A 26,764-nucleotide genomic window follows, 5' to 3' on the forward strand; every position below is an offset into this window, starting at 1 on the left:
ATTTAGAGAGTGCAGAGATGCTATGCTCTAGGGCCATCTGCACTGAGTTCTTTCCAGGGACAGAAAGGCTGGTGGTGTGCATCGAGTTTCGGCTCCACGTGATGAAAGAGCTCGCGCTCACAGATGCTGCACTACATGACACCACCGAAATGGAAGCTACATTTCACAGGAGTCCCTGAACCCTCATGGGGTTTGGAGATAGGAGTGGTCATCTTGGATTGCATGCTATAACTTTCCTTATGTTTTATGATGTCCTTGCCAAACAAACAAGATATGAGGGATCATATTTTAGAGACTGTCTTGCAGTGCAGTGCAGCAATTTACCCTGCTGCGCTGCACTGTGTGACAGGAAAAGGGCAGGAATGAGTGGTATTTAAAAGAATACCGTGCATTCCTGTCCTTTCCCACTTACTGGTGTCATTTTGGCTTCCTAGTGCCAAAGCAGGCACCCTTGCACCATGGTACAAGGGTGCCTGCAATCTAAGGTATATTGTTTTTGTGTAGGAAGGGCCACCTTCCTGCACAAAAACGATCCCAAGAGTCTCTTTCCTCTTTATATGTGTGCAGCAGAATGTGAAGGCGGAGGTATTTGACGCACTCCCAGGTCTACCACTTATGATAAATATGGGATTGCATCAAAATACATGGATGTTGCGTGGGAACACCCATGAAACACCCTTGAAACACTTCCCTGGTGCAGAGTAACGCAGCACTGCGATTTGAGCTGCATTGCTTTACTCAAGATTTATGAACCCAGTTAGAGCCACACAAGGTGGCCTTGCATGGCTTCAAAAATCTCATTTTTGAGTTGTGTCGCTCTTGCACCACGTTGTGTAGCGCAAGAAAGACTCAAGGGTGCTTGTAAATATCCCCTATGTTCTTGCAGCCAGGACGCTTGCTTTGTGGATTCTGATTTTGTTGGAGGAACAATATCTTCTTTTTTAACAACTCTTTTTTATTCGTTTTAAATAACAATATCTTCTTAACGCATTTTACTGAGAGGAAATCTATGAAACAGAGAATTATTCTGGAAGTGAAATGGTTAAGGAACATTAACATTGAATTTGACTTTTATGGCCAAAGACCTTAGGAACATGTTCAGTATTTTCAACAAGAATTATTTTGTAAAAGAACAGAAATAATTCTATCATCTAAGCACCATTCATAATTTTTATGTGTATCTAGTATGCATTTATGGTACATGTGACGTTTAGTAAGTGATGCATGTGTCATCAAGATTAAGCATCACAGAGTATTAACAAATATTATTTACTTTTCATTTGCGCCAGAGATAAATTGGAAACTTAGGTCCTCATTGATGGCATAGGGCAGCGCATTCCTGTCCTTTTTGCCTGCGCTGGCACCATTTTGGCTGCCGAGCGCCAATGTAGGCACCCTTGCGACATGCTGCAAGGGTGCCTCTGTTGCAGGCAGGATTGTTTCTTTTGAGGAAGAGCCACCTTTATGCACAAAAACAATCCTTTGAGGAGTTTTGGAAAGAGGAAAAAACGAGGCGAAATTAACATATTTCTCCTCATTATGCCTCGCCATGGGAGGCGTATGTATTTGACGCTTTGCCAGGTTGACATACCTTTGTAAATCTGGAGAAACATAAAAACTCCATGGATGGGAAAACCCACAGCAACACCTGTGGAATACCTCCCGAGCTCAGAGTAAGTTGACACAGCGCAGATTTGATGAGGCCCCCAAAAACCATGCATGGTGGCTTTGCATGACTTCATAAACCTTTATGAGTGCCCTCCGTCATGAAGGTACCACATTATGTGGTGGAAAAGTGACGCAGGGCTCTCATAAATAAGCCGCTAAGTGAATTAATCTCAGACGCCTCATGCGTATGAAGTTAGAGGTAGGAATCTTGCCAAAAGGGAAGGAGTTTAATCACCCTTTTGGATATCATGTATATATTGTTATATTTTGACACAGAGGACCTGATTCACAAAAGTAACTTACACTTTTGAATTAGTTTACACTTTTGAGTAAGTTTACTACTTTTGGGTATTCACAAACTCTGAGTGTAAGTTAGTACTGAAAAAGGAAAATAAAAGTCCAGGACTACACATGGCTAGTCACTGGTACTGCAATACCCTCCCATAGAAAGTAATGGAGGTAGCGACTTAAAATAAAACCCCATAGGATTTTTTTTTTAAAATAAAATACATTATTTCAAACAGTTACAAGTATGAATAAATACAACTTAACGTTAAAAAATATCTAAAAATAGTACCTATGTGTTATTTAGTTATAAAATATACAAATAACCCATTCTGGATCTAAAAATCAATGTAACAATATATTTTATCAAATTGTTTTTAATTAACTCAATGCAGCACTTTTAATAACTATTAATGCGCATTAAAGATTATTTTATTTTTTAGGTGGGAATGTACTCTTCATTTAAAGTTCAGAAAAAAAATGTATTTGATATATTTCCATTAATTAAAGTTTTATTTCGAAATTAATTTAATAGTACTTTAACATTTTCTGTTCTACCTTTAAAGCAAATATATAAAATTAATGTACATTAATATTTCACATAAAAACATTTTGATATTTTATCTTCAAGTTAAATAAACAGTTTTTTATTTTTCCCTATACTTTTTGTTTGATTTTCTTGGATCAGCAGAGTCATTAGCCTGTGGTCATTCTGTATAAATACACTTTCAGATAAGGCTGGATCTGTGTGTTTTCATAAGAATTAACAATTAGATGCACATAGTGACCATCTCCTATTTTCTCTATATCTGCTTTATGAGAGATGGCAGTAACTTGTTTTCCCAAAGTGGATATGACAAACAAAGGTGTAACAGTTGAAGCAGAGATTGATTCTAAACTGATCTTTAAATTATTGGCTGTGGCTTCTAGATATGACCCCCAGGGTTTTTTGACAATCTTATAAATCTCAAGTAGGGCCTTCTTTAAGGATCCTGGATCAGCAGTAACTAGTGAGTAATAACATGTAATATGCGATGCCTTGCACTCAAGCTCTTGCCTAGTAAGGCTAAACGCTAGCAGTTGCAGCGACTGACTTGTATGTTTTGGTAGACTTTAAATTAGCCTGTAGGTGTTATACTGTAAATTGTCTAGTGTGAATGACAGCTTCCCAGGATAACAGGACCTCAGCACAACCTTTGACACAGTCAACTGATCAAAGCTCTGGGCCGTGCTGAAGTCCATGGGTGTGGATAGTGCACTTGTCACTTTTCTGTACGATTTACACACAGGTCTCTGTAAGATTTGGCCCCAATGGGGACTGCACTATGTGAAGGTTAATACATTTGTTAAGCGCACAAATACCTAAAGGTGTCTTGGTGCTGGTAGTCCGAAGAACCTCTATTTATTAAACAGCCAAGTTTTCAGGGCCTTCTAAAAGCAGACAGGGTGGGAAGTGGGGAGACTGTTCCAGAGCTTAGTGGCTGCCACCATGAAGCTCCTGCCACCCCAGCTAGCTTTGTAAAATATGGCAGTTGATATCAGTTTTACCCCTTCTGAGCGAAGATGTGTTTTAGGGACGTACCAATGTAGCAAGCGTCTCAGAAACTGAGGACCAGTGCCATGGAGTGCCCGATAGGTAATACAAAGGGCCTTAAAGACAATACGTCTCCTAACCAGGAGCCAATGCAGCTTCTGAAGGTGTTTTCCGACTGATTGAAACTTGGGAATTCCTAATAAAAGCCTAGTGGCAGCATTCGCATTGTTTGCAGCTTGCATAGCCGTTTCTCAGGCATACCAAAATAGAGCGTGTTACAGTAGTCTAGTTTGGCAAGGACTGGCTAAGTTACTACTGTTTTCTTGCTGTCCATAGAGATGAAAGGTAAGATTTTCTTGATTCCCTCAAGTAAGAAGATGCTAGACAAAAAGACAGTGTTAACTTAAGCCTCAATTTTTTTTTTTTTATCTATAATCACACCAAGGTTTTTGGCCTTGGCGGCTGGGATGGGTACCGTCCCCAATTCATCTGCCCACCTGCTCTGTGACCAGCTTGGGGAGAAATTACCAAAGATGACTATCTCCGTTTTTTCTGAGTTTACCCTGAGACAGTGTGAGCTCATCCAGGAACTGATTGCCAGCATACACTCCCTAAATCTTTTGCATCAGTGGCAGATTGTTTTTAAAAACATACAAGACGATTTGTGTGTCATCTGCATAGGATGTTAATGCCAAACCGAAGGATCTGATAAGTACAGCTAATTTAGACGCATAGATATTAAAAAGAGCGGGACTCAAAGAAAAGCCCTGTTGAACCCCACATGGAAGAACAAAGGAAGGAGAATCATAGCTACCCAAGGCAACCGATTGTGTTCTACCAGACAGAAAGGAACAAACCAGTGTAAGAGCTTTGTCAGAAATGCCGATAGAATCCAGACGATTGAGTAGCAGATTATGGTCGACCATGTAGAAAGCTGCCGACAGCTCAAGCAGAATCAGAGCAGCAGCACCTCCTACATCCAGGACTGCTCTAATTTCATCTGTGGCCTTAATCAGGGCAGATTCAGTGCTGTGTTCTGCCCTGAAATCAAACTGAGTTTCATCTAGGCAGTTGTTATTGTGCAGATAGAGAGTTAACTGGTCATTCATAACATTTTCCACCAGTTTAGCCGGGAGAGGAAGACGTGAATTGGGCCTGTAATTACTCGGTTCAATGGGATCAATGCTAGGTTTTTGCAGCAGGGGCAAAATAGATGCCCTTTTCCAAGTAGAGGGAAAACCCCCTGTATAAACATGGAGTTAAAAATGGTGGAAAGACTAGGACCCATAATCTCAGGGGCTTGCTTGAACATACTGGGGAGGACTGGGTCATGGGAAGAATATTTGGTCTGCTGGATGAGTTATAACCTTATCATTGGTGACTTCATTATATTCAGTGAAGGTCGGAACATTGAGGGAACCGACATTTCACTGAAATACACCCCTCTCAGCGTGTCTTATTGTCAAATGTGATACCAAAGGGGATGATGGACGGTGTGTTTGAGCAAATCAAACACTCACCCCCAGTCAACTGATCTGGATTTAATCCATCATCATTCTTTAGCTCACTCCACCACCCCAGATCAGACATGGCCATATGCAAATCAGTCTGACCCTGTGCCTCATGGGAACAGTCCAGCCCGAACTGCCAAGCCATGTCTTCCCTGGACCGGAAACAAGCATCCTGGGACCGGTTTCAAAAGTGACATATATTTGCTCTCCTTTCTTTAAAAAATGCTGCGCTAAAGAGTTGCAAAAAGCTTGTGAAGCTCAGTTGCGGTTTTTTTCTCGGGTACGGACAGTTTGGAGACTACTTGAAAAAGTTCCCTGATGGAGTTTTTTGCCTCCTCAATTTACTTAGCATAGTAGGAGCACTTTTCCGTAAATGTCAAGCTTTTATATTCAGCTAGTAGAGATTTGTAGTTGGAGAGTTTGCTGACATTATAGTTGGATCTCTAGCATCTCTCCTGTTGCCTACACTCTTGTTTCTTAGCTCAAAGGGTTTCTGAAAACCATGGAGCAGTTGTTGATTTTCTCTTACTTGAGGTTTTTTTTTTGTAATGGGCTATCTTATTGGCAACTGATGTGAGCCAGTGATTGGATTGGGATGAGGCTAATTCCACATTTTCTGGAAGTTTATTTTGGGCACAAGAGAGTTGGAGGTTGAGCATATTGTTATCAACCTGCTTCCAGATACGATAGGTTCTAATAGATTGCTTCAGATTATTGGCTTATCCGTGAAAGGGTTGTTAAGCTAAAAAAATAACTGCTCAATGGTCCATCCATGTGAATGACAAAATCTCCTTAATCACAGTGAATTCGTTGTTAGTAAAGAAGCCATCTAGGGTGTGGCCAGCCCGGTGTGTAGAGCCTGTAACTATTTGACTTAGACTTGCCATAGTCATGATATCAATTAAAGAGGCAGTGTTTGAATCTGAGTCGGCTTCGAGGTGAAAATTAAAATCACCTAAAATATGGACTCAATTCTCAATAGCACAGGTTTCAAGCAGGGAATTAAGTGAGGCAAGGAATCCAGTTTTCCCCCCTGGCGGGCAATTCAGTAGTGCCCCTTTAAACTTTAAATGAAAGACTGTTAGCTATTTTTAAGTTGAAAAGAAAAGCTGCACTGTCTAGGGAAGATACAGGCTTAAATGATGCTTTCAAGGTGTCATTATAAATTAACGTGATTCTGTCTCCTTTTTTGTAACTTCTATCACGTTTAAATACCATGAACCCTTGAGGGACAGCCAGGCAGAAATCCGGTCCTGATGCTTTATCGCCCCAGTTTTCTGTGACAAAAAGCATGTCTAAGTGCTGAGCATCAATCAGCTCAGCAATATCTAGCTTGTGTTTAGGCAGAGACCGGGTGTTGATGAGGGCGCAGCGCATTGCACAAGGGACTCTCATGGCGCTTATTCTTGGTAGCAGATTGGAGGAGAAAGATGTATGAGGTGCCAGTTCCGGCTGCAAAGAAGTCAGCATAGCCCTGCGCTCTCTCTGATGGCAGTTTGCTAAGGTCTAAGCAAACACATCCTTACTAGAGTATGACTTGCGTTAAGCTGGATGGATAAGAAAATGGGCAGCATCCCTGGTGCCTGGCATGATTTGGGCATGGACGGGCGCAGACGGGCTTGCCTAAGGGGGGTAATAGATATGTCCAGGCAGTGCTATATATGCACGATACAGTCCTTACAGCGTGGGCGGTTGATGGCCTTCTGCATCTTCTAGACCGGTTTATTTTATTGATAGTCTGAGCCTAAAAAACAATTTCTTCAAATCAAATACTATGGTCCTTGGCCCCGCCAAAACCACATCTAAAAACCTATTTGATCAAAGGTCATTAAATTGGCAGGGTTGATAAATTCTGTTATCTGGGCTTATTACTATATACTAAACTGAACTGGCAATTTCTGCACAATGCCTAGGCACAGTCCTTTAACGGAGTATCATATAGTATTGAGGAGCTCTCTAGGCAGCTCGGCCGGCCCTATATTAGATCAATTATTGATCTTAATAAAGCTAAATGAATTCCGACAGTGACTTTTGGCTGCGAGATCTGGGGATACAATGAATGTAATCTAATTCAGGGGGGCAGAAAATAAATTTGTGACAAAGGTCCTGATGTTAACCCAAAGTGTCCCTATGGAGATTGGGCATGAGGAACTGTGGGTTGGTTATATTTCTAATCATATGGAAGCCCGCCCGTTAATATTATGGCTGCCACTTTGGATCAAGAATGAATTCAGATTTAAGACACGAATCTTAAGAGATTGTCTTGGCTTAGACCATGGACTTCACATTTCTTGGCTTAACTAGATTCAATGTACCATGTGCACCTTGGTAAACCCGAGTAATTCTCAGATCCAAATACTATTACTAAAGCAGATATTCCATGGGTCAAGCAAGCTTTTTTATGTAAATCTCTGGGGGAAAAGGGCAATGAGTGTGATGTCTAAAAGTTGCCTTGTGTACTATTCAATGATCAAATCCCTGAATCTTATTGAACCATACCTGCTGCTTAACATGCCTGCTAACCATAGACGACTCTCGACTTATTTACATCTGAACTTGTTTACCTAGCTATTAGTGGGCTGGCCTAAGTTTTCTGAGCCTTTGCTTTGCACTTGTGACCTTGCTGCTATGTTTCATACCTTGCACACTGTTTTTATATGCCCTAAATTCTCAAGATTCCGTTTTAAGCATATTCACCCATTGGATCTTCAATTTGTAGACTCACCTACTGTCTGTTTTTATATCTTTTGGTTTTTAGTGGGGGTGTTTCATTCACATGCATGATATCTTTTGAGGAAGCATTTGCTTACATGATTGGACTGTTCTTTTGTTACATTTGTATCTCTGTTTTTATTTACTTTTATAATTTGTTTAATTCAAATTGAATAAAGTGATTATTGATTGAGTGACAATTGGAAACAGTAACTAGCAGTTTGGCACGCCTCTGCCGATGGATTGTGAAGCTCTTTTTTTTAATTTGCACAGAGCAGTTATGATTGCAGATGCTCTTTTCTTGAGGTACTGTAGTAATGTACTGTGCTTACAATTATCAGAGAATATAAATGTGTGTGTGTGCGTGTGTGTGTATATCCAAATAGCACAGTACGGGGTGTAACGCATGCTCAGGATGCGGTATCGATTGCAAAGCAGTAGGTTTATTCCAGATATCTCATAACGTGTTTCGACTGCACAACAATCTTGTTCACATGGGAAGGCATCTGGAGGAGTGCCAATACATAACTTATATGTGTAAACATTGAAAACGGACACAATTGAAATTCGCTAATCATTAGTGGTTTAACTGGCGGCCATCTTATAACAATGGAAAGGTGAAATACATATACTGATCTATAATAATGTCCCATTGTCAAAAAAGTAAACTATTGCTGGGACGTTGGGGTATACAACCCATAGCAAATTTCAACTGTTTACAAATGTAAGCTATGTATTGGCAATCCCTTGGATGCCTTCTCATTTGAACAAGACTGCTGTGCGGCTAAAACACATTAGGAGATATCTGGAATATACCGACTGATTTGCAAATGATACCGCACCCTGAGTGTGCGTTACACCCCATACTGTGCTATTTGGATTTGAATGCCAGCACACTTCACCGGTGAGCGTGCCACCTCTAATGGGCTCAAAGGTTTCAGAAGGAGCAATCTTATTGTTACATATAAGACTGGAAATAGCCGTTAAGCCTGAATTAAAGGGTGTCCAGTGCATTTTTCAAAAGCAGAATGGATGAAAATAAATATTTCGCTTTAGACAGAAAAGTGTCAAGTTTGCTGTTAAGGAACTTGTGGTCTTCAGTGTATAGACTCTAATTGGGAATCCAGGGGGATTCTGGATGACATTGTAGCAAGAATCTGACCTCAGTAGAGAGGTGAGGTGGGTATGAAAGAGCAAGGAAGATTTCACTTCAGAAATAACAGATAACACTTTTTCGGTTAAAGTTCTGAAAGTGTGACATATTAGTGTGTATGGGGGTTAGGTGGTGGTGATGGTAGAATGTCTGTGAGGGGAATGTTGCTCTGTGGGAGCAGTTGGAGAATGTGAAAGAGAAGGATATGAAAGTTGGGGAGGGAGGAGTTAATACCTGAGGGAGAAACCACGTCAAGGATGGGATGTCTGAGTATCATCCTCTGGCTTGCTGATGTGAGGAGGATGGGGTATGTTCAGATGTCTTTCTTTGTTGTTGGGAAAATGATGAAGATACGTGGTAGTGGAGGAGTGTGAGGGGTAAGAGGTAGCAGAGCAGAGTTATGTATGCAACGATGAGTTCAGAGGAGGGTGGGAGGATTTGAAATGAGCCATTCAAGAGTGATGGAGAATCTTAAGTTGGCAGTCAAATTTTGCAAGGGTATCATCAGTTGAATGAATTGTTGTCTAGCTACTCTTGAAGATTGAGATTGGTAGCTTACCATTGAAGAGTTCAGAGCAGAGATTCACTAGTTTTTATCCATAAATAATTCTTCTAGATTCCTCCACTTTAACAGGGATAGGTGGTGAGAGAAGAACATGAGTTTTTAAGCATCCCTCACAACCCCACAGGAACTGGTCAGCAAAGAGTGCTTATGAGATTTTATTTCATGGCCTTTTTCTTGAAGTTCTTTGCAGCATTCTTGGAGAAGATAAGAGAACACATTATTTTATAGAAGTTTGGAGCAGCATTAGATATTGTTTTGAGGAGGAGGGATTGTGTTATTGAGCCATGGTATTAGGGCACACTAGTGAGAGATAAAGCAGGGGAACAAGCAAATTACTGTCATTTTAGTGATTTACAGCTGTCCGATAGAAGGGTTAAAAATCAAGATGTGCGGTGAGTATCCTTAATTGAATCTTAGGAGAAAGCAGCTCGTATAGAGCAATATAATAGACACATTTTATTATGACTTCATGAGAAAACATATTTTTAATGTTGTGCTTTTAGTCAAGTATGAGTTATATTGCTATTATGGATCTTATTGGATTATTATTAGTGCTTAATCACTTGAAACTTTCTAAGTCAGGATATTTTTGTTGTTGCAGGCACACACCTTGTGAGAGTCTTTTTTCTCTTTCTGCAAGGAGCTTATGAAAATACCAATGAATGGAAATTATGGCATGTGTCCTTTTCGATTACAGTGCTCCTAGTCTGTATTTTTTGGCTCCTTAAAGAAGCCCCACTAAAGAGCATTTTTCAATGTATATCCACCTCTTTTTTCTAACAGCTATTTTCATGTGCAGTCTAACATTTTTTAATGCACTATTGCAGCAAGAATGGCTACCAAAGGTAACTAAAAGGGAGGAGTGATACAATTAAGCCCTCCAATGCGAGGAGCCGCTGATCAGCTGAGTACCTCAAGCAATTTGAGACAGTGCTCCACAGTCTTACTCAGTTGGGCGTCAAAACCAGTCATGAGCAGAGAGGGTCCAATCAACAGGGGCATTTGGAGCAGGGCATGGGACTTCAAAGTGACTCAGTAGCAGAGAGAACAAAACAAATGGGTCCTCTAGGAAACTTGGAGTATTACGGTCATCAGGCTAAGGGAAATGAAGAGGCTATGGGAGTGCTGCTATCCAGATGAGTCTCGGGACCTAAAGTGCAGTCTACAGGCCTGCGAGCCAGCTGTGGTTTGCCTCGCAGATTGTGAATAAAAAACAATTGTAGGACTTAAAGTAGTATGGAATTTCACTCATAGTGGTCTCTGGCCAGAGGAGCTTGACACAAAGCTTCTAGGCCATCACCATCTTTCTAATTTTGTCTGCACCTGAAGGTTGAACCAGTTGCAAAGCTCCAGAAAAACTAATCACTGTAATTAACTAGAATGTTTGGCAAAACTAAGCAGCAGTTGTTATTTCGCCATAGCTGCGTATCATTAGTGATACCTTCTGTTTAAGTTTGCCCATTCTCGGAATGCACGATCGAAGGGCAGGGGAGTAGGACCTAACTCTTGGAGCTCTAGGTGGTGGGAGTATGAAGAAAGGATCAGCTCCAGACTGTAAGCAAAGACTCTAAATTCAGGCTAGTACTTCTAAGTGTCCCTTCTAAATATTTGATAAACTTGTGTGTTTCCACACCCTGAGAGAGTCAATGTTATTAGTGACAGTACATGCATTGCTCTTATAGCGATCATTTTAGTTGCAAAATGGCATATTTGTGATTGTTTCATAACCACATATTAATCTAAGCTTTTAACCTTAGCCACTTGAATCTCAGATTCAAAAGGGTTTGGCAGTATGAGTAAACCCTAAGTGCACAACAATAGGATTGATTAGCTTGCCCTTAGCAAGATCCATATTTGATGTTTGCATTTCTTAGCCATAACCTTAAAAGAACACTCACAGGACTAGCTCTGTTTATAATGGCAGAACATGGTGCCAGTCTACGTAAATCAGCAGAATACATAAAGCTCTACATTCTAGCAGCCACCCACAGAGGGGAGGAAAGAAGTTAAGAGTAACGTTATACAGGTATGTTGGTCCAATATTGCACTCTCATTGAGTAGTTTTGTAAGAGGTGTAAGGGGTAAAGGTAGAGTGAGTGGGTGGGTGCATAACATGGCAGAAATTAGAGTTTACCTACTATGGGATCCTATGAAGCGGAGGCATACAAGGGGCAGCCTGTGTGTTAATAGATTTTGTTAGGCTGATATATAATTGCACACATGCCGTCTCAATCAATTGAGCTAGAGGGTATGCTTTGCAAATAGGATGTACTAGTGGTGTAGCCAGGGTGCCGTGGGTGCTAATACAAGCAAGGAAAATCCCTCACCCCCTGGATAGGTAGTAAAAATCTCCTGAAACAATGCTTGTCCTCATGTAAAGCGCTTTGATACCACCGGGTCTAGCCAGCGCTATATAAAACTTTTCAAATTAAAAATTAAAAAAATCCTGTAAAAGGGGCGCAGTGTACCCCTCACAGTTCCTGTGCCAGAGCAACTACTGCACTATTGATAGGTTCGCACCTGGGGTTTTCATCACCTCGAATGTCAGCACTATATTTGTGACATACTTTATATAAAACTTCAAAGCTCACAGGTCTTCTGTTTTCATGTGTGAGCAGCTCACTGCAGGGACATAACACAGGGTTCTACATCCCCTGAGTTGTCTTATTTGCCCTACACCAGCTGCATTTATTTAAAATGCTGTCCGCCACACGCTCCTATTTATCTACGAAAGTCTGCTTATGTATCTATTATTATTATTATTATTATTATTATTAATAATAATATTTTTTTCAGGTAGCTGAAAACTACTGGCTCGATGTGGGTTGCACTCGTCGCCCTGTGTTTCGCTGGTTTCATTGGTAAGTGCAACTTCAATCAAAGTTTAGTGAGCAGTGCACATCTGCAGAATTCACTTTTTCAGTCGGAGGATAATTTGCTGAATTCTACTAATATTATGAGATTCAGTCAGAAGTATAGCTTGAGAAAAAGTGAGAAAGAGTGCAGAAGGACAACTCACAGCTTCCACAATGTTCTAACTCAGGGATTCTTAACCCGTGGTCGGCGTACCTGGGGGGATCTGCTACACCTACTCAGGAGATCCACAACTGTTTAGAAAATTTAATAATATTACTAAATTGTTAAAGTATATATACATAAACAAAAAAAGGAAAGTTGAAAGTTTTAAAATAAAGGAGATGAAATTTGAAACTTGCATTGCCATTGCACACTGGAAATTGACTTAGGGCCACGCAAATGCTTAAGTCAGATTTACTAAGCCATGTAGAACTAAATTGCATGGCTTAGTAAATATGGAGTAACGCAGCGCAGCAAAAGTGGCTCCCTTTCCTTACTCTGCATTGGGAAGGCGTGCTGTGGGTGGAGTGCGGGTGTTCCCACACATTCACCCATGGATGTTGGCGTATTACCAGATTTACTAAGACTAGTAAACCTGGAAATGCCTCAAAATGCTAGGCCTTCTCAACAGAGGCCCAACTAGGAGAAACATCTTTATTTCTCCTCATTATTTCCTATGTCTATGTGCTGCACTCTGCCGCACACACAAAGAATAGGAAAATGCTTCTGAGGGTTGTTTTTGTGCAGGACGTTGTCCCTTCTTGCACTAAAACAAACCTGTCTATAATGAAGGTACCCTTTCCCCATTGCGTAAGGGTGACTGCGCTGGTGCTACACTGTGAGCGCCAACGCTGAGAGACAGCAGGAAAGCGCTGCATCTTAGTAGATATGGCACATTCCTGCTCTTTCCATTTGACGCAGCACAGCAAGTTGTCTTGCTGAGTTGCACTGCGTCAAATCTTAGTAAATCTGGGCCTCAGTTGGTGACCTTATCTTGATTTGTGGGAGCAGTGCAAATGCAGCATACTGGTTCCAGTATGGGCAACTGGTTGCCTCTATTGAAGAAGCACTGGTATGCACGGACAAAAAGAGAACGCACACTAGGAGTCAAAAGGACCAAGTGATAGGCTACAGTCTAGCACAAAGTTCTTCAATCTGTGGGGTGCGCTCCCATGGGGGGGATGCAACATCATCTCCTGGGGGGGCGCACACTCAACCTTAAAATCTCACCTTTCATTGTTTCAAACGTCTCACGCCGAAATTATGTTTGCTTCCTGTATTTCCACCCCCATTTCAAATGTGGCTTTTGGATTGGAGAACTCGTGCACAGCAGCCAATCAGCACTTCGCAACGTCACCACTGACGTTACACCAATAAATGAGACAGTATCACGGGTGACAGGAAGTGCATCAAAATGTGCATGCATAAAGCTCCTGAATTATTCTACTTTTTTGGTAGTGTGGCGTTTCCTCACTCCTGCCGTTTACTGCCTTTTACTTTTATTCATGGTTGCTGCCCTGTCGACGTTATCCTGGTCTGTGGTCTGCATTTTACCTCCTCGGCATGAATGATTCTACTGCTGATGCACTGACATTCTCCTGCTACTAACGTCGTAAGATTGAAATTCCCAACAGGTAAGTGTAAAGCACTTTTACTTCCTCCCTGTTATTTGCAGCATTCGTGCAAACATTCTCCTTTCAATGTTGCCTAGTAACGAAATCTGGGCAAAGGTGAGTAATAAAAGCCGGTATTCAAAAGGGAAATCCAAATTAGTCTTTATTTAATCGCAACCACCGACCTGAAGCAGGTCTAAACTGCAGCCTCTCCAGAGTCAGAATCCCCCATCCAGAAGTGTAGCTCACTGGTTAGAGGAGGCATACCCTGAAGCAGAGATCAGACCCGGGACCTGGGTTCGATTCCTGACGCGGCTGGGTCCAGAACCCAATTGTCCACGGACTCGATAATTCTCGCTTCGGTGCCCACTCTAAGCACGAGTTCACACTATGCAGCTCTGGGCAACAAGCATGCTTAATCTCCACAACGGCCCCCCGCGGCGGGATGCCTGGCTTTCACCTTGGGGATGCCCAGTATGGGTTATCTTACAGGGAAAAACCAGGGCGGGTTCCCAATGCAAGCGCCAAGATGCCCGTAGGGTGATAGCTGTGCTCTATAAGTACCTCAATCAATCCTCATGTAATGAGGTTCCAATTCCATTTCCATGACACACAAGTGTTCTATGGGTTCCATGGTAAGCCTGCAAGCAAATTACAATACTGAGCATGGGGAAGGGCCTGTGGGGAGAGCGGGTAAATCAATGGGACACAACTTGCCCATACTTTGGTAATTTTAAGTAACTTGCAATGGGGCAGGACGTGCCCATACTTTGGTAATTTTAAGTAACTTGCTATGGGGCACAACGTGCCCATACTTTTGCAATTTAAAGAAACCTCTCTGTGGGGGTTTCAAGCAGGCCCATCAGGAACAGAGAAAGTAATTTAAAGAGAAGTGCAATGTGGCACAGCGTGCCCATACTTTTGTAATGTAAAGAAACATCTCTGGGGCCATCAGGAACAGAGTAAGGGAGAAACAAACGTTGTGTGCCCAATTATAGAAACAAAAACCTGGAGCACAGCGCCCTCTACTGTTCAATGAGATTTTCATTATTACAAAAAAACGCTTCTACCCACATGGGAATCACCAATTCACTCTTAGGCAGGCATTTGTTACCAGACAACAGAAGCACACAAGAGAGCAAAGAATTGTATTTTCAGAAAGCAAAGCAAGAGTGCCTCATCCTCAAGCAATAGGTACATACAGCAAAGCAGACCATCAATTTATCACAGAAAAAAACACACATGCACCCAGAAAGTCTCGCACCACAAACACATAAAGGGAGTTACCAGAATAAATATTTCGAGAGAGGCTGATAGGAAAGCTTTTCAAGAACTTGACTGTTGTTTTGTAGGTGTTGTGCCACACAGGGCATTGCTTTCTTCAGCACACTGGTGCATTCCTTCTTTTTTTTTGTTTTTTTTTATATACCCATAGAAATCCAATTACAGTACACATAACAGTCTTACATATGAAATAAAGCAATACATTAGGCCTAACTACATACATTGAGTTGATATACGCATGGTTTAGGATACCTCCCAAAGGCCGCCACTTCTTACCCTATGGGGATCCCACATTCTTTCTCCACCTTACGATAGGTGACCAAATTACCCGCCTGAGTTTTCTGGCCTCCCTACCCCTACACGCATATAGTGCAGTTTCTTGATTATATATCCCCAAGAGGCATGCTAACCAAAGTGGTGGGGGGATCAGCAACCTTCCATCTTGCTGCGATTATTATCCTAAACACAGCTGTGCCAATAAATACAAATATTTCTCAGTGGTATCCAGGCCAATACAGCTATCATAGCCCATGAGCATCAGGGTGGGGGGATATGTTAATCCTGCGGCCTAATAGTCCTTTCCAAAACCCACCACCTCGTTATTGAGAGAGAGCAGCCTGGCACAATCATAGAATATATGTATTATCATCGCAGGCCCCTTCCCACACCTTGGGCAACTATCATCTGCTCTCTTGCCCCAGTTAAAATGCTTGGCAGGGGTGAAATACAGGTTAAACACAGTTTTGTAATGTTATGCCTTAAGATTGGTTGATCGATAAAATTTTGGCCGCTAGTGACAATGCCATATCTACATCAACATCAGGATTATTCAGCTTCCCAGCCCAGTTGGTTTCAGTTTTCTCTAGATCATCTGGGATGCTTTTTAACAGCATACTATAAATAGTTTTAATCCTGTTACCCCTCCGTGCAATTATCTTCTATAGTGGTATTTTTCCAGAGGTATTGCCGGTCTACAAATAGCAAAGAATTCTCGCATTTGTACATACTTAAAGTATTGTCTATCATAGAGCCCATAATCCTGCTGCAAGGCAGTGAAAGAGCGTAGCTGGCCTGACAAATATAGGTCCCCTATAGATAGTAGGCCTAGCTGTTCCCAGTGCCTTCCCATATCCTCATAGAAAGGGTGCGGAAAGAAATGTGATCGCCACAGAGGGGTATAAAGGCTAATGTTTGGGATTACCATAGCCTTACACACCCTGGCCCATATTTCCCAGGCACAATGCACCACCTTAAATCATACATTCTTGTAGTAGCTTTGTTCTACCTGTCGTAGCAGCAGTCCCATAGCGTCCCCTCCCTAAAGTAAGCTCATATATTGTCGGAATCCTGACTTTCCTTTCCTCCTCTGTCTCTTTGCTTGTAACTAAACATAATAAAATAGACATCTGGTGTAAAAGGCTTGCACCAATAATAAAATATAATATTAGGGAACGCAAGCCTGCCCTGTCCCTGTGGGAGTGTCAGGTATTTTAGGGATCGGCTCACTTTCCCATATTGCCAAATAAAATGTGAAAACATGGATTCTAGTGCCTTTAAGATTACTGCGTCTATCGAGAGCAGAACAGAACAAACCATATATAGAATTTTTGGCAGCATTGTCATTTTTAGAATGTTTCCTTGCCCAATAACAGATTGGTGCAGCCTGTTTAAAGGGTTTAAATTAGTCTTAACTATTGTGCCTATTTTCGAGCGAATACAGACTCCCAAATATGTTGCCTTTTCTACATCATTAAAAGTTATATTGTCTGTGCATACTACCAGTGTTTTACCTTCGTTCTGAGAATAACCTGATGCTTGCCCATACTCTTTAGCGATAGCCACGGCTTCCCTGATTACAGCAGTCAGATGGTAGTTAAATGGCAATGTCATCGGTTTAAGCCAAAATCTTGGTCTCAAATCCTTTCAAAACAATTGCATTTGATATCCTGGCTTCTTAAAAAATTCTCTTTCAGAGAGTTTATGTACAGAGCGAACAAAATAGGGGAGCAGGGACATCCCTGTCTAGTTCCCCCTCATATTAGTATACTATCCGATTCTTTTCCCATCAGTCAGTTGTAGCCAGGCTCTAGGGTCTGAATACATTTCTTTAATGGCCCTGACGATTCATGGGCCAAAGCCCTTTGGCTCCAATAGCCCCCACAGGAGCCTCCAGGCCACCCGTTCAAACGTTTTCGTTATCTAGGAGGATCATGGCCATCCGTTCCCCGGTTGCAGCCTGGATATCAAAGAGTGTTATAAACCACCTGAAGGTATCTGTTGTCCCTTTCCTGGGGATGAAACCATGCTGCCAGGGCGAAACCAGATGGCTGATGACCCTCCCTAGCCGAGTAGCCAGTGTTTTAGAATATAGGTTAGTGTCCGTATTGATCAATGATATAGGCCTATATGAGGCTGGGTTGTCCAGTTGTTTGCCTTTCTTAGGAAAGATGATAATGTCTGTCTCCTTCCAAGATTCTGGTGTACACCCACTATGTTGCACTCCCAAAAACAGATCCAGTAATGTGGGGGCTATTTCCATATATATTAGTTTGTATACATTCAGGGGAATTCTATAGATGCCAGCAGCTTTGCCTGATGGTAACTCGTGTAATGCTGTTAAAACCTCCTCAAGTTAGAAATCCCTGTCTAGCTCCTCCTTAGCCTGACTATCAAGTAGAGGCCTTAGTTCTGCTTCAGTTATTTTTAATAATATTTCCTGTGCGGCCCCAGGGTCTTCCTTATATAGGAGCTGATAGTATTCCTGAAATACTCCCAAAATATCATTGATCTCTGTATATGATGACCATCCTTTTTTATTGTGTATATTACATTCTTGACATTTTTTGCCTACTGCGTAGAGGGAGCTGTTTTCCAACTTGTTCCCTGATGTTGTATAGTTCATTTTGTTGTGTCTGATACTCTTCGGCCGATTTCTGAGTGAGCCAGCTATTTGTTTCAGCTGAAGCTGGGATTGTGCTGCTTCCTGTCCCTGAGTTATTAAAGTCATGTCATATGCTCTTCTTCTACATTGGCCAGTTCAGCTAGTAGCCACTCATTCTCTAGCCAGCACTGTTTCCTTACACGTGCAACAAAGCTGATCTTAGGGCAGCCCTAAATGTATCCCAGACTATATTCCGGCTGGCATTGTATCTATTGATATCAAAGAATTCCTGAGCCCAATTTTTGATATGTTCAATATAGGCATTATTAACGAGAAGCTTCTTGTCAAACGTCCATTTACTATGTGCCTTACTGGGCATCTCAGCCTCAATATCTAATATCAGCGGGTTATGATCTGATATCACTTTTGGAAGCTTTCTGATCCTCACTTTGCTAACCCGATTCGTTGAGGTGAGAAAATAGTCAAGTCTAATGTACTTCTTATGAGGACAGAGTAATAGGTATACCCCGGATTGTTGGGGCTTTTAATACTCCAGATGTCGACCCGACCATGACTGCTAATAAGGGATGTCAATGCCCTATATACTCTGGGCTTTCGCCCCTGGAACCGCAGATTGCTGCAAAACTCAGCTGATATATTAAGATCACCACATATAACCAGTGGACGAGGCCAGGTTGCCAGTTCTACCTCGAGGTCTTCAAAGATCTCCGGGTCATCTTGGTTTGACCCATGCATTGCACAGATTGTGTAACCTATCTCCAGTTCGACCACTGCCCACCGCCCTAGCGTGTCTGACAATTTGCGCTTTGCCTTCCCCAACCCCCTGAATATTGGAACTCTGGGAGGTACAGGCCAGCATATTAAATCCACCCATACCCATTGGATTCCTTTTCCTCCAGGGGATATGTGTCTCCTGTACACACATAACATCAAGCCTTTGATTTATGTCATTCAAACCACCCACCTTTATTGTGCATATGTCTATCCTACCCATTTAAGCCTGATTTAAACCAGTCTGGTATGCCTTCACATGCCGTGGTCCATTCATAACATAACAGTTTTCCAATAGCCTTTGTTTTATCCATGAATATATATATTTTAGAATTTTGCACTCCCCCACCACCCCACTGCCCTTGCCCCCCTCTCCCCCCACACCCCTCTCCCCACCACCACCCTTGCGAAGCGCTCAGACCAAGCTCTGCGCGAGAGATGAGCACAGCACACATGACCAGGAGCTATATATTGAAACAGTCTTACATATGCTGCCTGTGATAGTTCCTACCAGTCCCTATTAGTTCATCTGAACCCCCCTTTTTTTCCCTCCCCTTAGCGTTATGTGATTATTTATTTGTATTTATAATAATATTTATTTATATTTTCACTTTTATTTCATTTTTCCCCCTTGATTATATTCTTATCTTATTTTGCTCCTAAATAGTGACATATTAATTAGGTCTGTCAAAGCATAATTAAATGTCTCTTGTGCTTTAGGTTTTTAGACCTTCTAGATATTCTTTCACCTTTATTTCAGAGGAGAAAAATCACGAAATCACTTTTAGCTGCGCTAGATTAATCAGGAAGACTTGTGCGCTCTTGTCTGGGAAGGGCTTGATCAACTGTCTAAGCTGCCAACGTCTTTCCACCGTAGCGTGGCAGATGTCTGGATGTACAAAGAATGATACCCCCCTACTGGTCCTCTTTGACTCGGGCCTGGCTTTTTCAGAGATTGCCTGACGGAGCAGAAAATTCCTGAAATAAACAAGGATGGCCCGAGGCTTTGCATCTTCTTTTACTGGATATCTTGGCTTGAAGGGGGTTCGTGGGCACACTGTATCTCATGAGGCCAATTCCAGTCGGACAGTTCGGGGAAGGCAGCCCTTAATAGCTCCACTATGTAGGTTTGGTTATCTGTTCCCTCTGCTCCTTAAGGGACCCCAAGCACACGCAGGTTGTTTCGCCTCTGCCAATTCTAGTGGTCCTCCAGCTTTCACTGTAGATCCTTTATCTGGGACTTATGTGCTTCGGTTTGTGCTTGCTTTGTTGTAAGGTCCATCTCTGCTGTGGCTATTCTAGTCTCAAGGTCTGTCATTCGCTCCCTAATAGAATTACATGTTTTGGTCAATTTCCTGACCACCCCCTGTACTTTACGCAAGGCAGACTGGGCTTTCCAATTATCCTGGCGTGTCTCGCCCCGGTGCATTAGTTTTGCCTGATATATGGCTTCTAATGTGGGGGGTTCCTGAGTGATTAGGCCTGTGCCTGCCACCTTCCCTGGTGGGTTGCCTGACAATTGAGTCATAGGTGTGTAGTCCCAAGTGAGATCTTTGCCTCCTAAGCGTTGCGTGGCAGATTTCCTTCTTGCTTTGCGAGCAGTTATCATCACTTTCTTCAGGATCAATGTAATTGTTGCTAAATTCACAGGAGGAGCCAAGCTCATCCTCTGACCACTCAGCCCGATCTGAGACTGAAAAAAACCAGTCACTTGGGTCTCTCTCAGGGTCGTCTTTATCGCCTTTTTTGGCCTCCTCCTCCTCCCCTCGTGGAGGAGTGTGGCTCAATGCTTAGAGCGGCAGACCCTGAAGCAGAGTTCTGGCCAGGGACCAGGGTTCGATTCGGGGCTCGTGCTCAATTTCCTCGGACCTGTCTATTCTCGCCTCGGTGCCTATTCTAATCACAGGCCCCACGCTGCAACTCTGAGCAATAGCTTGCTTAGCCTCCACACAGGCCCCAACAGCGCTAAGGATGCCTGGCTTCACCCTGGGGGTGCCCAGGAGTGGACACTTCACAGGGAAAGCCAGGAGGGGTTCCACAGCGGTATGAGTATCAGCGCCAGGAAACCGCAAAAGGCGACACCGCAAGGTGGCTGTCTGGTGACAGTGCGCTCTATAAGTACCTTGACATTTACATTTACATTTACTTGTTGACCATCCAGTAATGCTGCCACGGGGGTAAAACATAATCCCCACTCTCTTAGTCTCCTGATTTTTAGGGGTGCTGATTGGTTGTAGGGGCCTATTTAGTGGCATTGAGGAGGCAGCCTTTACGGTCAAGGTGGAGGCGTACCCCATCCTCCCCCTGCACTTGTCCCATTGAGTTCCCTACATGCCATCGATTTGCCAGGGGCTACAGTCTCCGTAATGCCCCCTCCACCTTGCCCAGGGTTGCTCAGAGTCAGTGTTGGTCATAGAGGGTTTGTTTCTGGCAGACTACCTTCACCATACAGAGGTTCAGGAATCTGTCTCGCTCCTGATGGCTCCGGGAGGCATACCAGTCCTGGAGGCTCTCCTGGCTTCTGCTCCGGGCCGGGGTTGCCAGGTCCTCTGTGATCCACCTTGGTTCTTGGCTGCGGCTATCGTCCCCGCAGCAGATCAGCTACTGACAGGCTTCCCTGTGACTCCACCCCTTCCCCTCTTCTCTAGGGGCTGCTCGTTCTGCTGCACCTGTGTCCGGCGTCCATGCCATGGCCCGGCTCTTCTGGGCTCTCTGATCCATGCTCCAATGCCCCAGATCCGCTCCGTATCTGGTGGGCACCTCCAGCCTTAGGGTACGCCTCGGCTCCTGCATTCTTTGGTCCCATCGGAGCATGGAATCTATCCAATCCAGTGCAATTAGCACAAGGTGAGTGTGCTATTGCCGTTACAGCAAGTTGCTTCAAAATGATCAGCCTTATAGCGACCCAGTTCGCCCACTCACAACAGCAGTGGGCTTCGGCTTCGGGGGGCATCAGTTTCTTTTTTTGCTTATTTGAACTTCACAGGTCACTTATAGTTCCATGCCTCAGCTCTCTTTTGCTCAGCATGCTGCTAACGGCCTCCTAAGCAGCTGCCATCTTGCTTCCCAAACCTCTGTGTGTTTCTCGCACACTGGTGCATTCCTGGGTTATTTCAATTGGTTTCTACTGCTTTTACTTGGGTGTTTAATTAACCCCCGTGCCACCTGCCTCGCCACTTTTTATTTGCAGCAGCCGCCACTGGATCCAGGGCAACAAAATGGCCTGGCGATCAAGACCTTGCCACCAATGCCAGTTTTGGCACATATCAAGCTAACTGTGCACTATTTGTGGAGCCCATCACATTTTGCAGTCTCAATATCCCATGGTTAATCCAATGAGAAGAACCATTTAAATGTTATTTTGAGGACTCTATTCCCATTGCTGTCATTTATATATACATTCACTTAAAAAACCATAGGTTTCACACATGTTATAGTTGGACATTTCCCTCGTAAAAAAACAATGAAATTCCCCCGTTATAGTTAGTGCAGGCAACTATAACTCACGCGACCGCAATCCTCTGCTGATGACGTCCGATATTACATCACTGATTATATATGTGTCTTTCTGAAAAATAAATATTTGTGATATATGTATAGCTAAAGATTAATGGAAGAAGACATGGGTAAATAGGTGTCTAAATACAGTGATGTAATATCTGACGTCATCAGCAGAGGATTGCGGTCGCGTGAGTTATAGTTGCCTGCACTAACTATAACGGGGGAATTTCATTGGTTTTTTACGAGTGAAATGTCCAGCTAACTATAACATGTGTGAAACCTATGGTTTTTTACGTGAATCTGCAAGGTTTTTTAAATGCTAATTCCTAACTATAACGTGTGTGAAACCTATGGTTTTTTTAAGTGAATTTGTACAGTTTTTTAAATGCTAAGTTATGTTTTTATTAATATTTTTTTTTTTCAGGTTTTTCACCGTGCACGCACGATGAGTTGTGCGTGCCGTGCGCACACGGTGCGCGCACCCCGCGCTTTTTCGTCAAAAACATAATTTTTTTTTCACCCTTGGGGGTCCTTCAGTGACCCCCTGACAAAGGCTAGGGGGTCAGGAACTGTCCACCCTGCCCCCTTTTCACGTTCTCCTCCTTTGTTTTTCACTGCCTCAGACTGCGAGAGACAAAATGGCGGCCGACACTTCCTGATTTCGACCGATTAGAATGTTTACTAACATCTAACAATCAATCAGAATTGCGCTCGAGCACGTCACAGTGCGCGCACCGTGCGCGCACGGTGCGCGTCTATAGATATATATGTACTTTTAACTGAAATTTTCTCAGGAACTACTGAACAGATTGACTCCAGATATTCAAAAGGCACATCCCTGACCTGAGGACTACCTCTCTGCCAAATTTCAAGTAATTCTGTTCAGCCGTTCGTGCTGTACCTTGGACTAAAGGTCCCTATAGAAAAATGCATGGGGAAAACGCGTTTTGGGACCCCCCTTTTTTCTCGGCCCCCGCTTGACTAATCACCCCGAGACTTTCAGGGTAGGAGCGGAGCGCCCCACCTATTTTGAAAAATTTGCGAGGATTCGTCAACCGGCGCCAAAGTTATTCAAAATAGAATTTTCAGATTTCCTATGGAAACACGGTCCTAACTATAACTATCTACTGGCGACCGCCAGTAGATAATATATATATTTTCTATGTTCCCACAAAAAACTGCAGGCTTGAGAGACCGTTTCCTTTCTCCAAGCCACTGGCACAGCAGCTCAACCATTCTATGTGCTCTCTGAATATGAGGCTTTACAGGTAGGAAACATACTGGGTACTTGCATGGCCAGCTTTAGAGTTAAGGGCACCGTGTGCGACAATCTTTTTTGGCATCCCAATCCCCAATAACCTCCATCTCCACAGACTCCCTCACTACCACCTTTCAATAGTGTCACTCAACTCTCCAAAGCCCCTTTCTCACATGATTTATTTTATTTTTTAGCCATACTCATACCAACCATAGGGTGTTGGAGCACTTTGCATCACACACACACGTTATACAGTGCTTTATTTGTAAAATAAGAAAAAATTAGTACTGGTGCCCAGAGCTCTGCTCAAATGCCCAAAGCCAGCAATATTAAATGTTAGTGTTCCAGATGCGTTGTTTTTAATCTATGTCATGCCTCTAATCCACTACCAGTCACACCCTGCATCCTTATCTCACTTTTGCAGGGTTCTGCCTTTTCTCTTTGTGACTTTTTTCAGTCTTTCTTTTTCTCTTTCTTCCCGTTTGCATGTTTGTTTATTCCTCTTTTTCTCTAGGTAAATGTGCAATGAGGAAAAATAAGCGCAGGTCCCCAGAAATGAGTACCTGTGGACCCTACAGGCAACCACCTGCTCAAATTAAGTACTGGTTATACAGAGACAATGAATCTTATTTGTATAAAGCATTCTATAAGAAATGTTACACAAAACAGTGTGGAATACCGTTGTGCAATCTGCATGGTATACATTCTTTGCAGCATGCACATTAACCTTCTAAACTACATTAGGAGTCAAAAATGCCACTAAACAAAACTTCATCTCTCTTCAGCAGAAAACTTAATCACCTGCGTTATCTTGACATTTTTATTGTTGCCTGAAAACTGCTAGACAGCAGGGAAACACCTAGTACTTTTAAAACCAAAAGTTATTATTGAATACATTGGCTGCACCAGTCGTACCACCCTAAAGTCAGCCCTGGGTAATTGTTTGGGCCATTATGGGCTTTACTTTGGGAGTTGTAGGCATTGGGGAATATACCTGAGGGATATTTTGGCCATAAAATGCCCCAGTTTTTTAGAACTTTATGCTGTACAATGCATCATTTGAACTCAATTTTTCATAAACCAATCACACTAAGCAAACCCCATCTTCTTTTAGTTTGCACTGGTCCACTGTGCTCGTTCGCATGCTGTACTTGGACTGATACTTTCTACCCAACCACATTTACCATGAGTTTGTTTCACAGTTGGGAGAAGGGTAACCGAGCCCATGTAAATAAATACTAGGTCATTACATTTCCAATTGTATTTGTGATGTTTGCTTAAACTACACCAAAGCTGCCAACTTATAATTCAGGAACGAGGTTCCAGTCTCGGTGTTGGCTTAACATCCTTTAATTCTGAGCAAATCACGTAATTGCCCTGTGCATAAAATTAAGAAATAAATGTGCACTTATGTAATGTAAGTAAAGCGCTCCAATATCTCTGGGTCAAGTTTGCTCAAAGCTGCAAAAAGAATAGAATAGATGAAAATATATGTAGGGAGTATCTCTCTAAGCTAACTGAAAATGCTGAGTGGCAGCCATTTCCTAAAACACCAATCCATGGGCTGTAACGGTGCCTCCAACTGGGCCAAACGATACTGTTACTGTTTTGCAAACCTTAAAACTTACAGTGAAGTTCAGTTTGCTCAAAGGAGTGATAAGCTATTGCCCGCCTAATTGTGACTAAGCACCACATGGAGAAGTAAGGGAGGGGTACTGCTATTGGTTCAGCTGGTGCAGTGGCACCAGGGGCCAAAACCCTGAGCGCCTTATTGTCCTTAATAATTGCTGTAATGCACTACCCGAATAGCAGCCAAGGTGGCCATTTCCCTTGCTTGCACTTTGCTATGCTTCAGGTTACTGCCCTCCCTAGAGGACTCAGAGAGAAAGTAAAAAGCAGGAGCCGACATTCTGCACGGATCATCTCTGTCAGACAGTCGAGCAACAAATCTCCATTTACTACCTGTTTTGATGCTGTCCCTGCCACTCCTTCCTGAGAGTAGCAAATTTGGACTACATTTGGGCTACGTTTTAGTTGGCTGTGGGCTAGAGAGTGCTCTAAAAATGTGACAACACCATCTCCCTTACAGACACTCAAACCTTTACATGGTTTCACATTCTGCCACACATAAACACATACTAGTGCACCTGTGCAGCTATCACTAGCAGCCTTGAAAATGCTACCAAAGTTAGAGATTGAATGCCTCATACACACATTATTGCACTTAGCATGATTCCACTTTGAAGATTGATTTGGTCTGAAAAAGAATACTTAAAATAAAAATGTCTGGCAATTTTAGGCCTTGTTTACATAAGAATGCTAACTCTTCAAAATTGAAGGGGAGAGGATGTAGTTTTATAGCCAGAGCTGTTGACTTTGAAACTGGGGAGCTGGGTTTGAATCTCAGTCATGGCGCAACATCCAGGGATCTTGGATGAAATAATTTACTTTATCAAGGTGTGCTGAAACTGAATCTGACCCTGTGTAATGTAACTGGTGCTCATTTAAAGTGTTTCAGGGCCTGGGAGCTGAGTTTGCACACTGCAAAACTGTGTAAAAACAATACTTTTAAAATAATTATTGGCACCCATTTTTTCCAATATATCAAGGTGGTGTCTTAACCAATGGACTCTTAGCATTGGCAGAGCAAAGATTTATTTTTTCAATACAACATTTTTAAAAGGTACTGTTTGCCGGTACAGAGTATCGCAGGAGTCCTCCTTGTCCCTTTACAGATGCCATTAAGCAACATATGTTGTATGAACCCTTTTTCATGCTGAAGAATAAGTTACTTTTCCCAGCGCTTTTTTGCCCTGGCCTTCTGTCTGTAATATGACATAGGACTACAAGCAAATGCCCGGGCCTCGTGAAAATTATGTACAACCTCTTGAGTCTGTCAGAGATGGGCCGGCACCTAAACAGCTCAAAAAGCATGATTAAGACTTCTGGAGTTGAGAATCAAAGGCAATGCAAGTTTCTCACAGTGGATGTCAGTGGGTCCTAAAGATTTTTCCAAATACATCTTCATCTAATCCTTCGCCTCTTTGCAGAGGAACTGCACGTGTTCAAATATTGACAAGGCAAAAGTAAAGGAAACTAGTCGCTTACAGGAGAGTGGGTGTGTTGTGTATGGGGGGATATTGACGTGAAG

This window comes from Triturus cristatus, chromosome 8 (genome assembly GCF_964204655.1).
Source record: "Triturus cristatus chromosome 8, aTriCri1.1, whole genome shotgun sequence".
Lineage (NCBI taxonomy): Eukaryota > Metazoa > Chordata > Amphibia > Caudata > Salamandridae > Triturus > Triturus cristatus.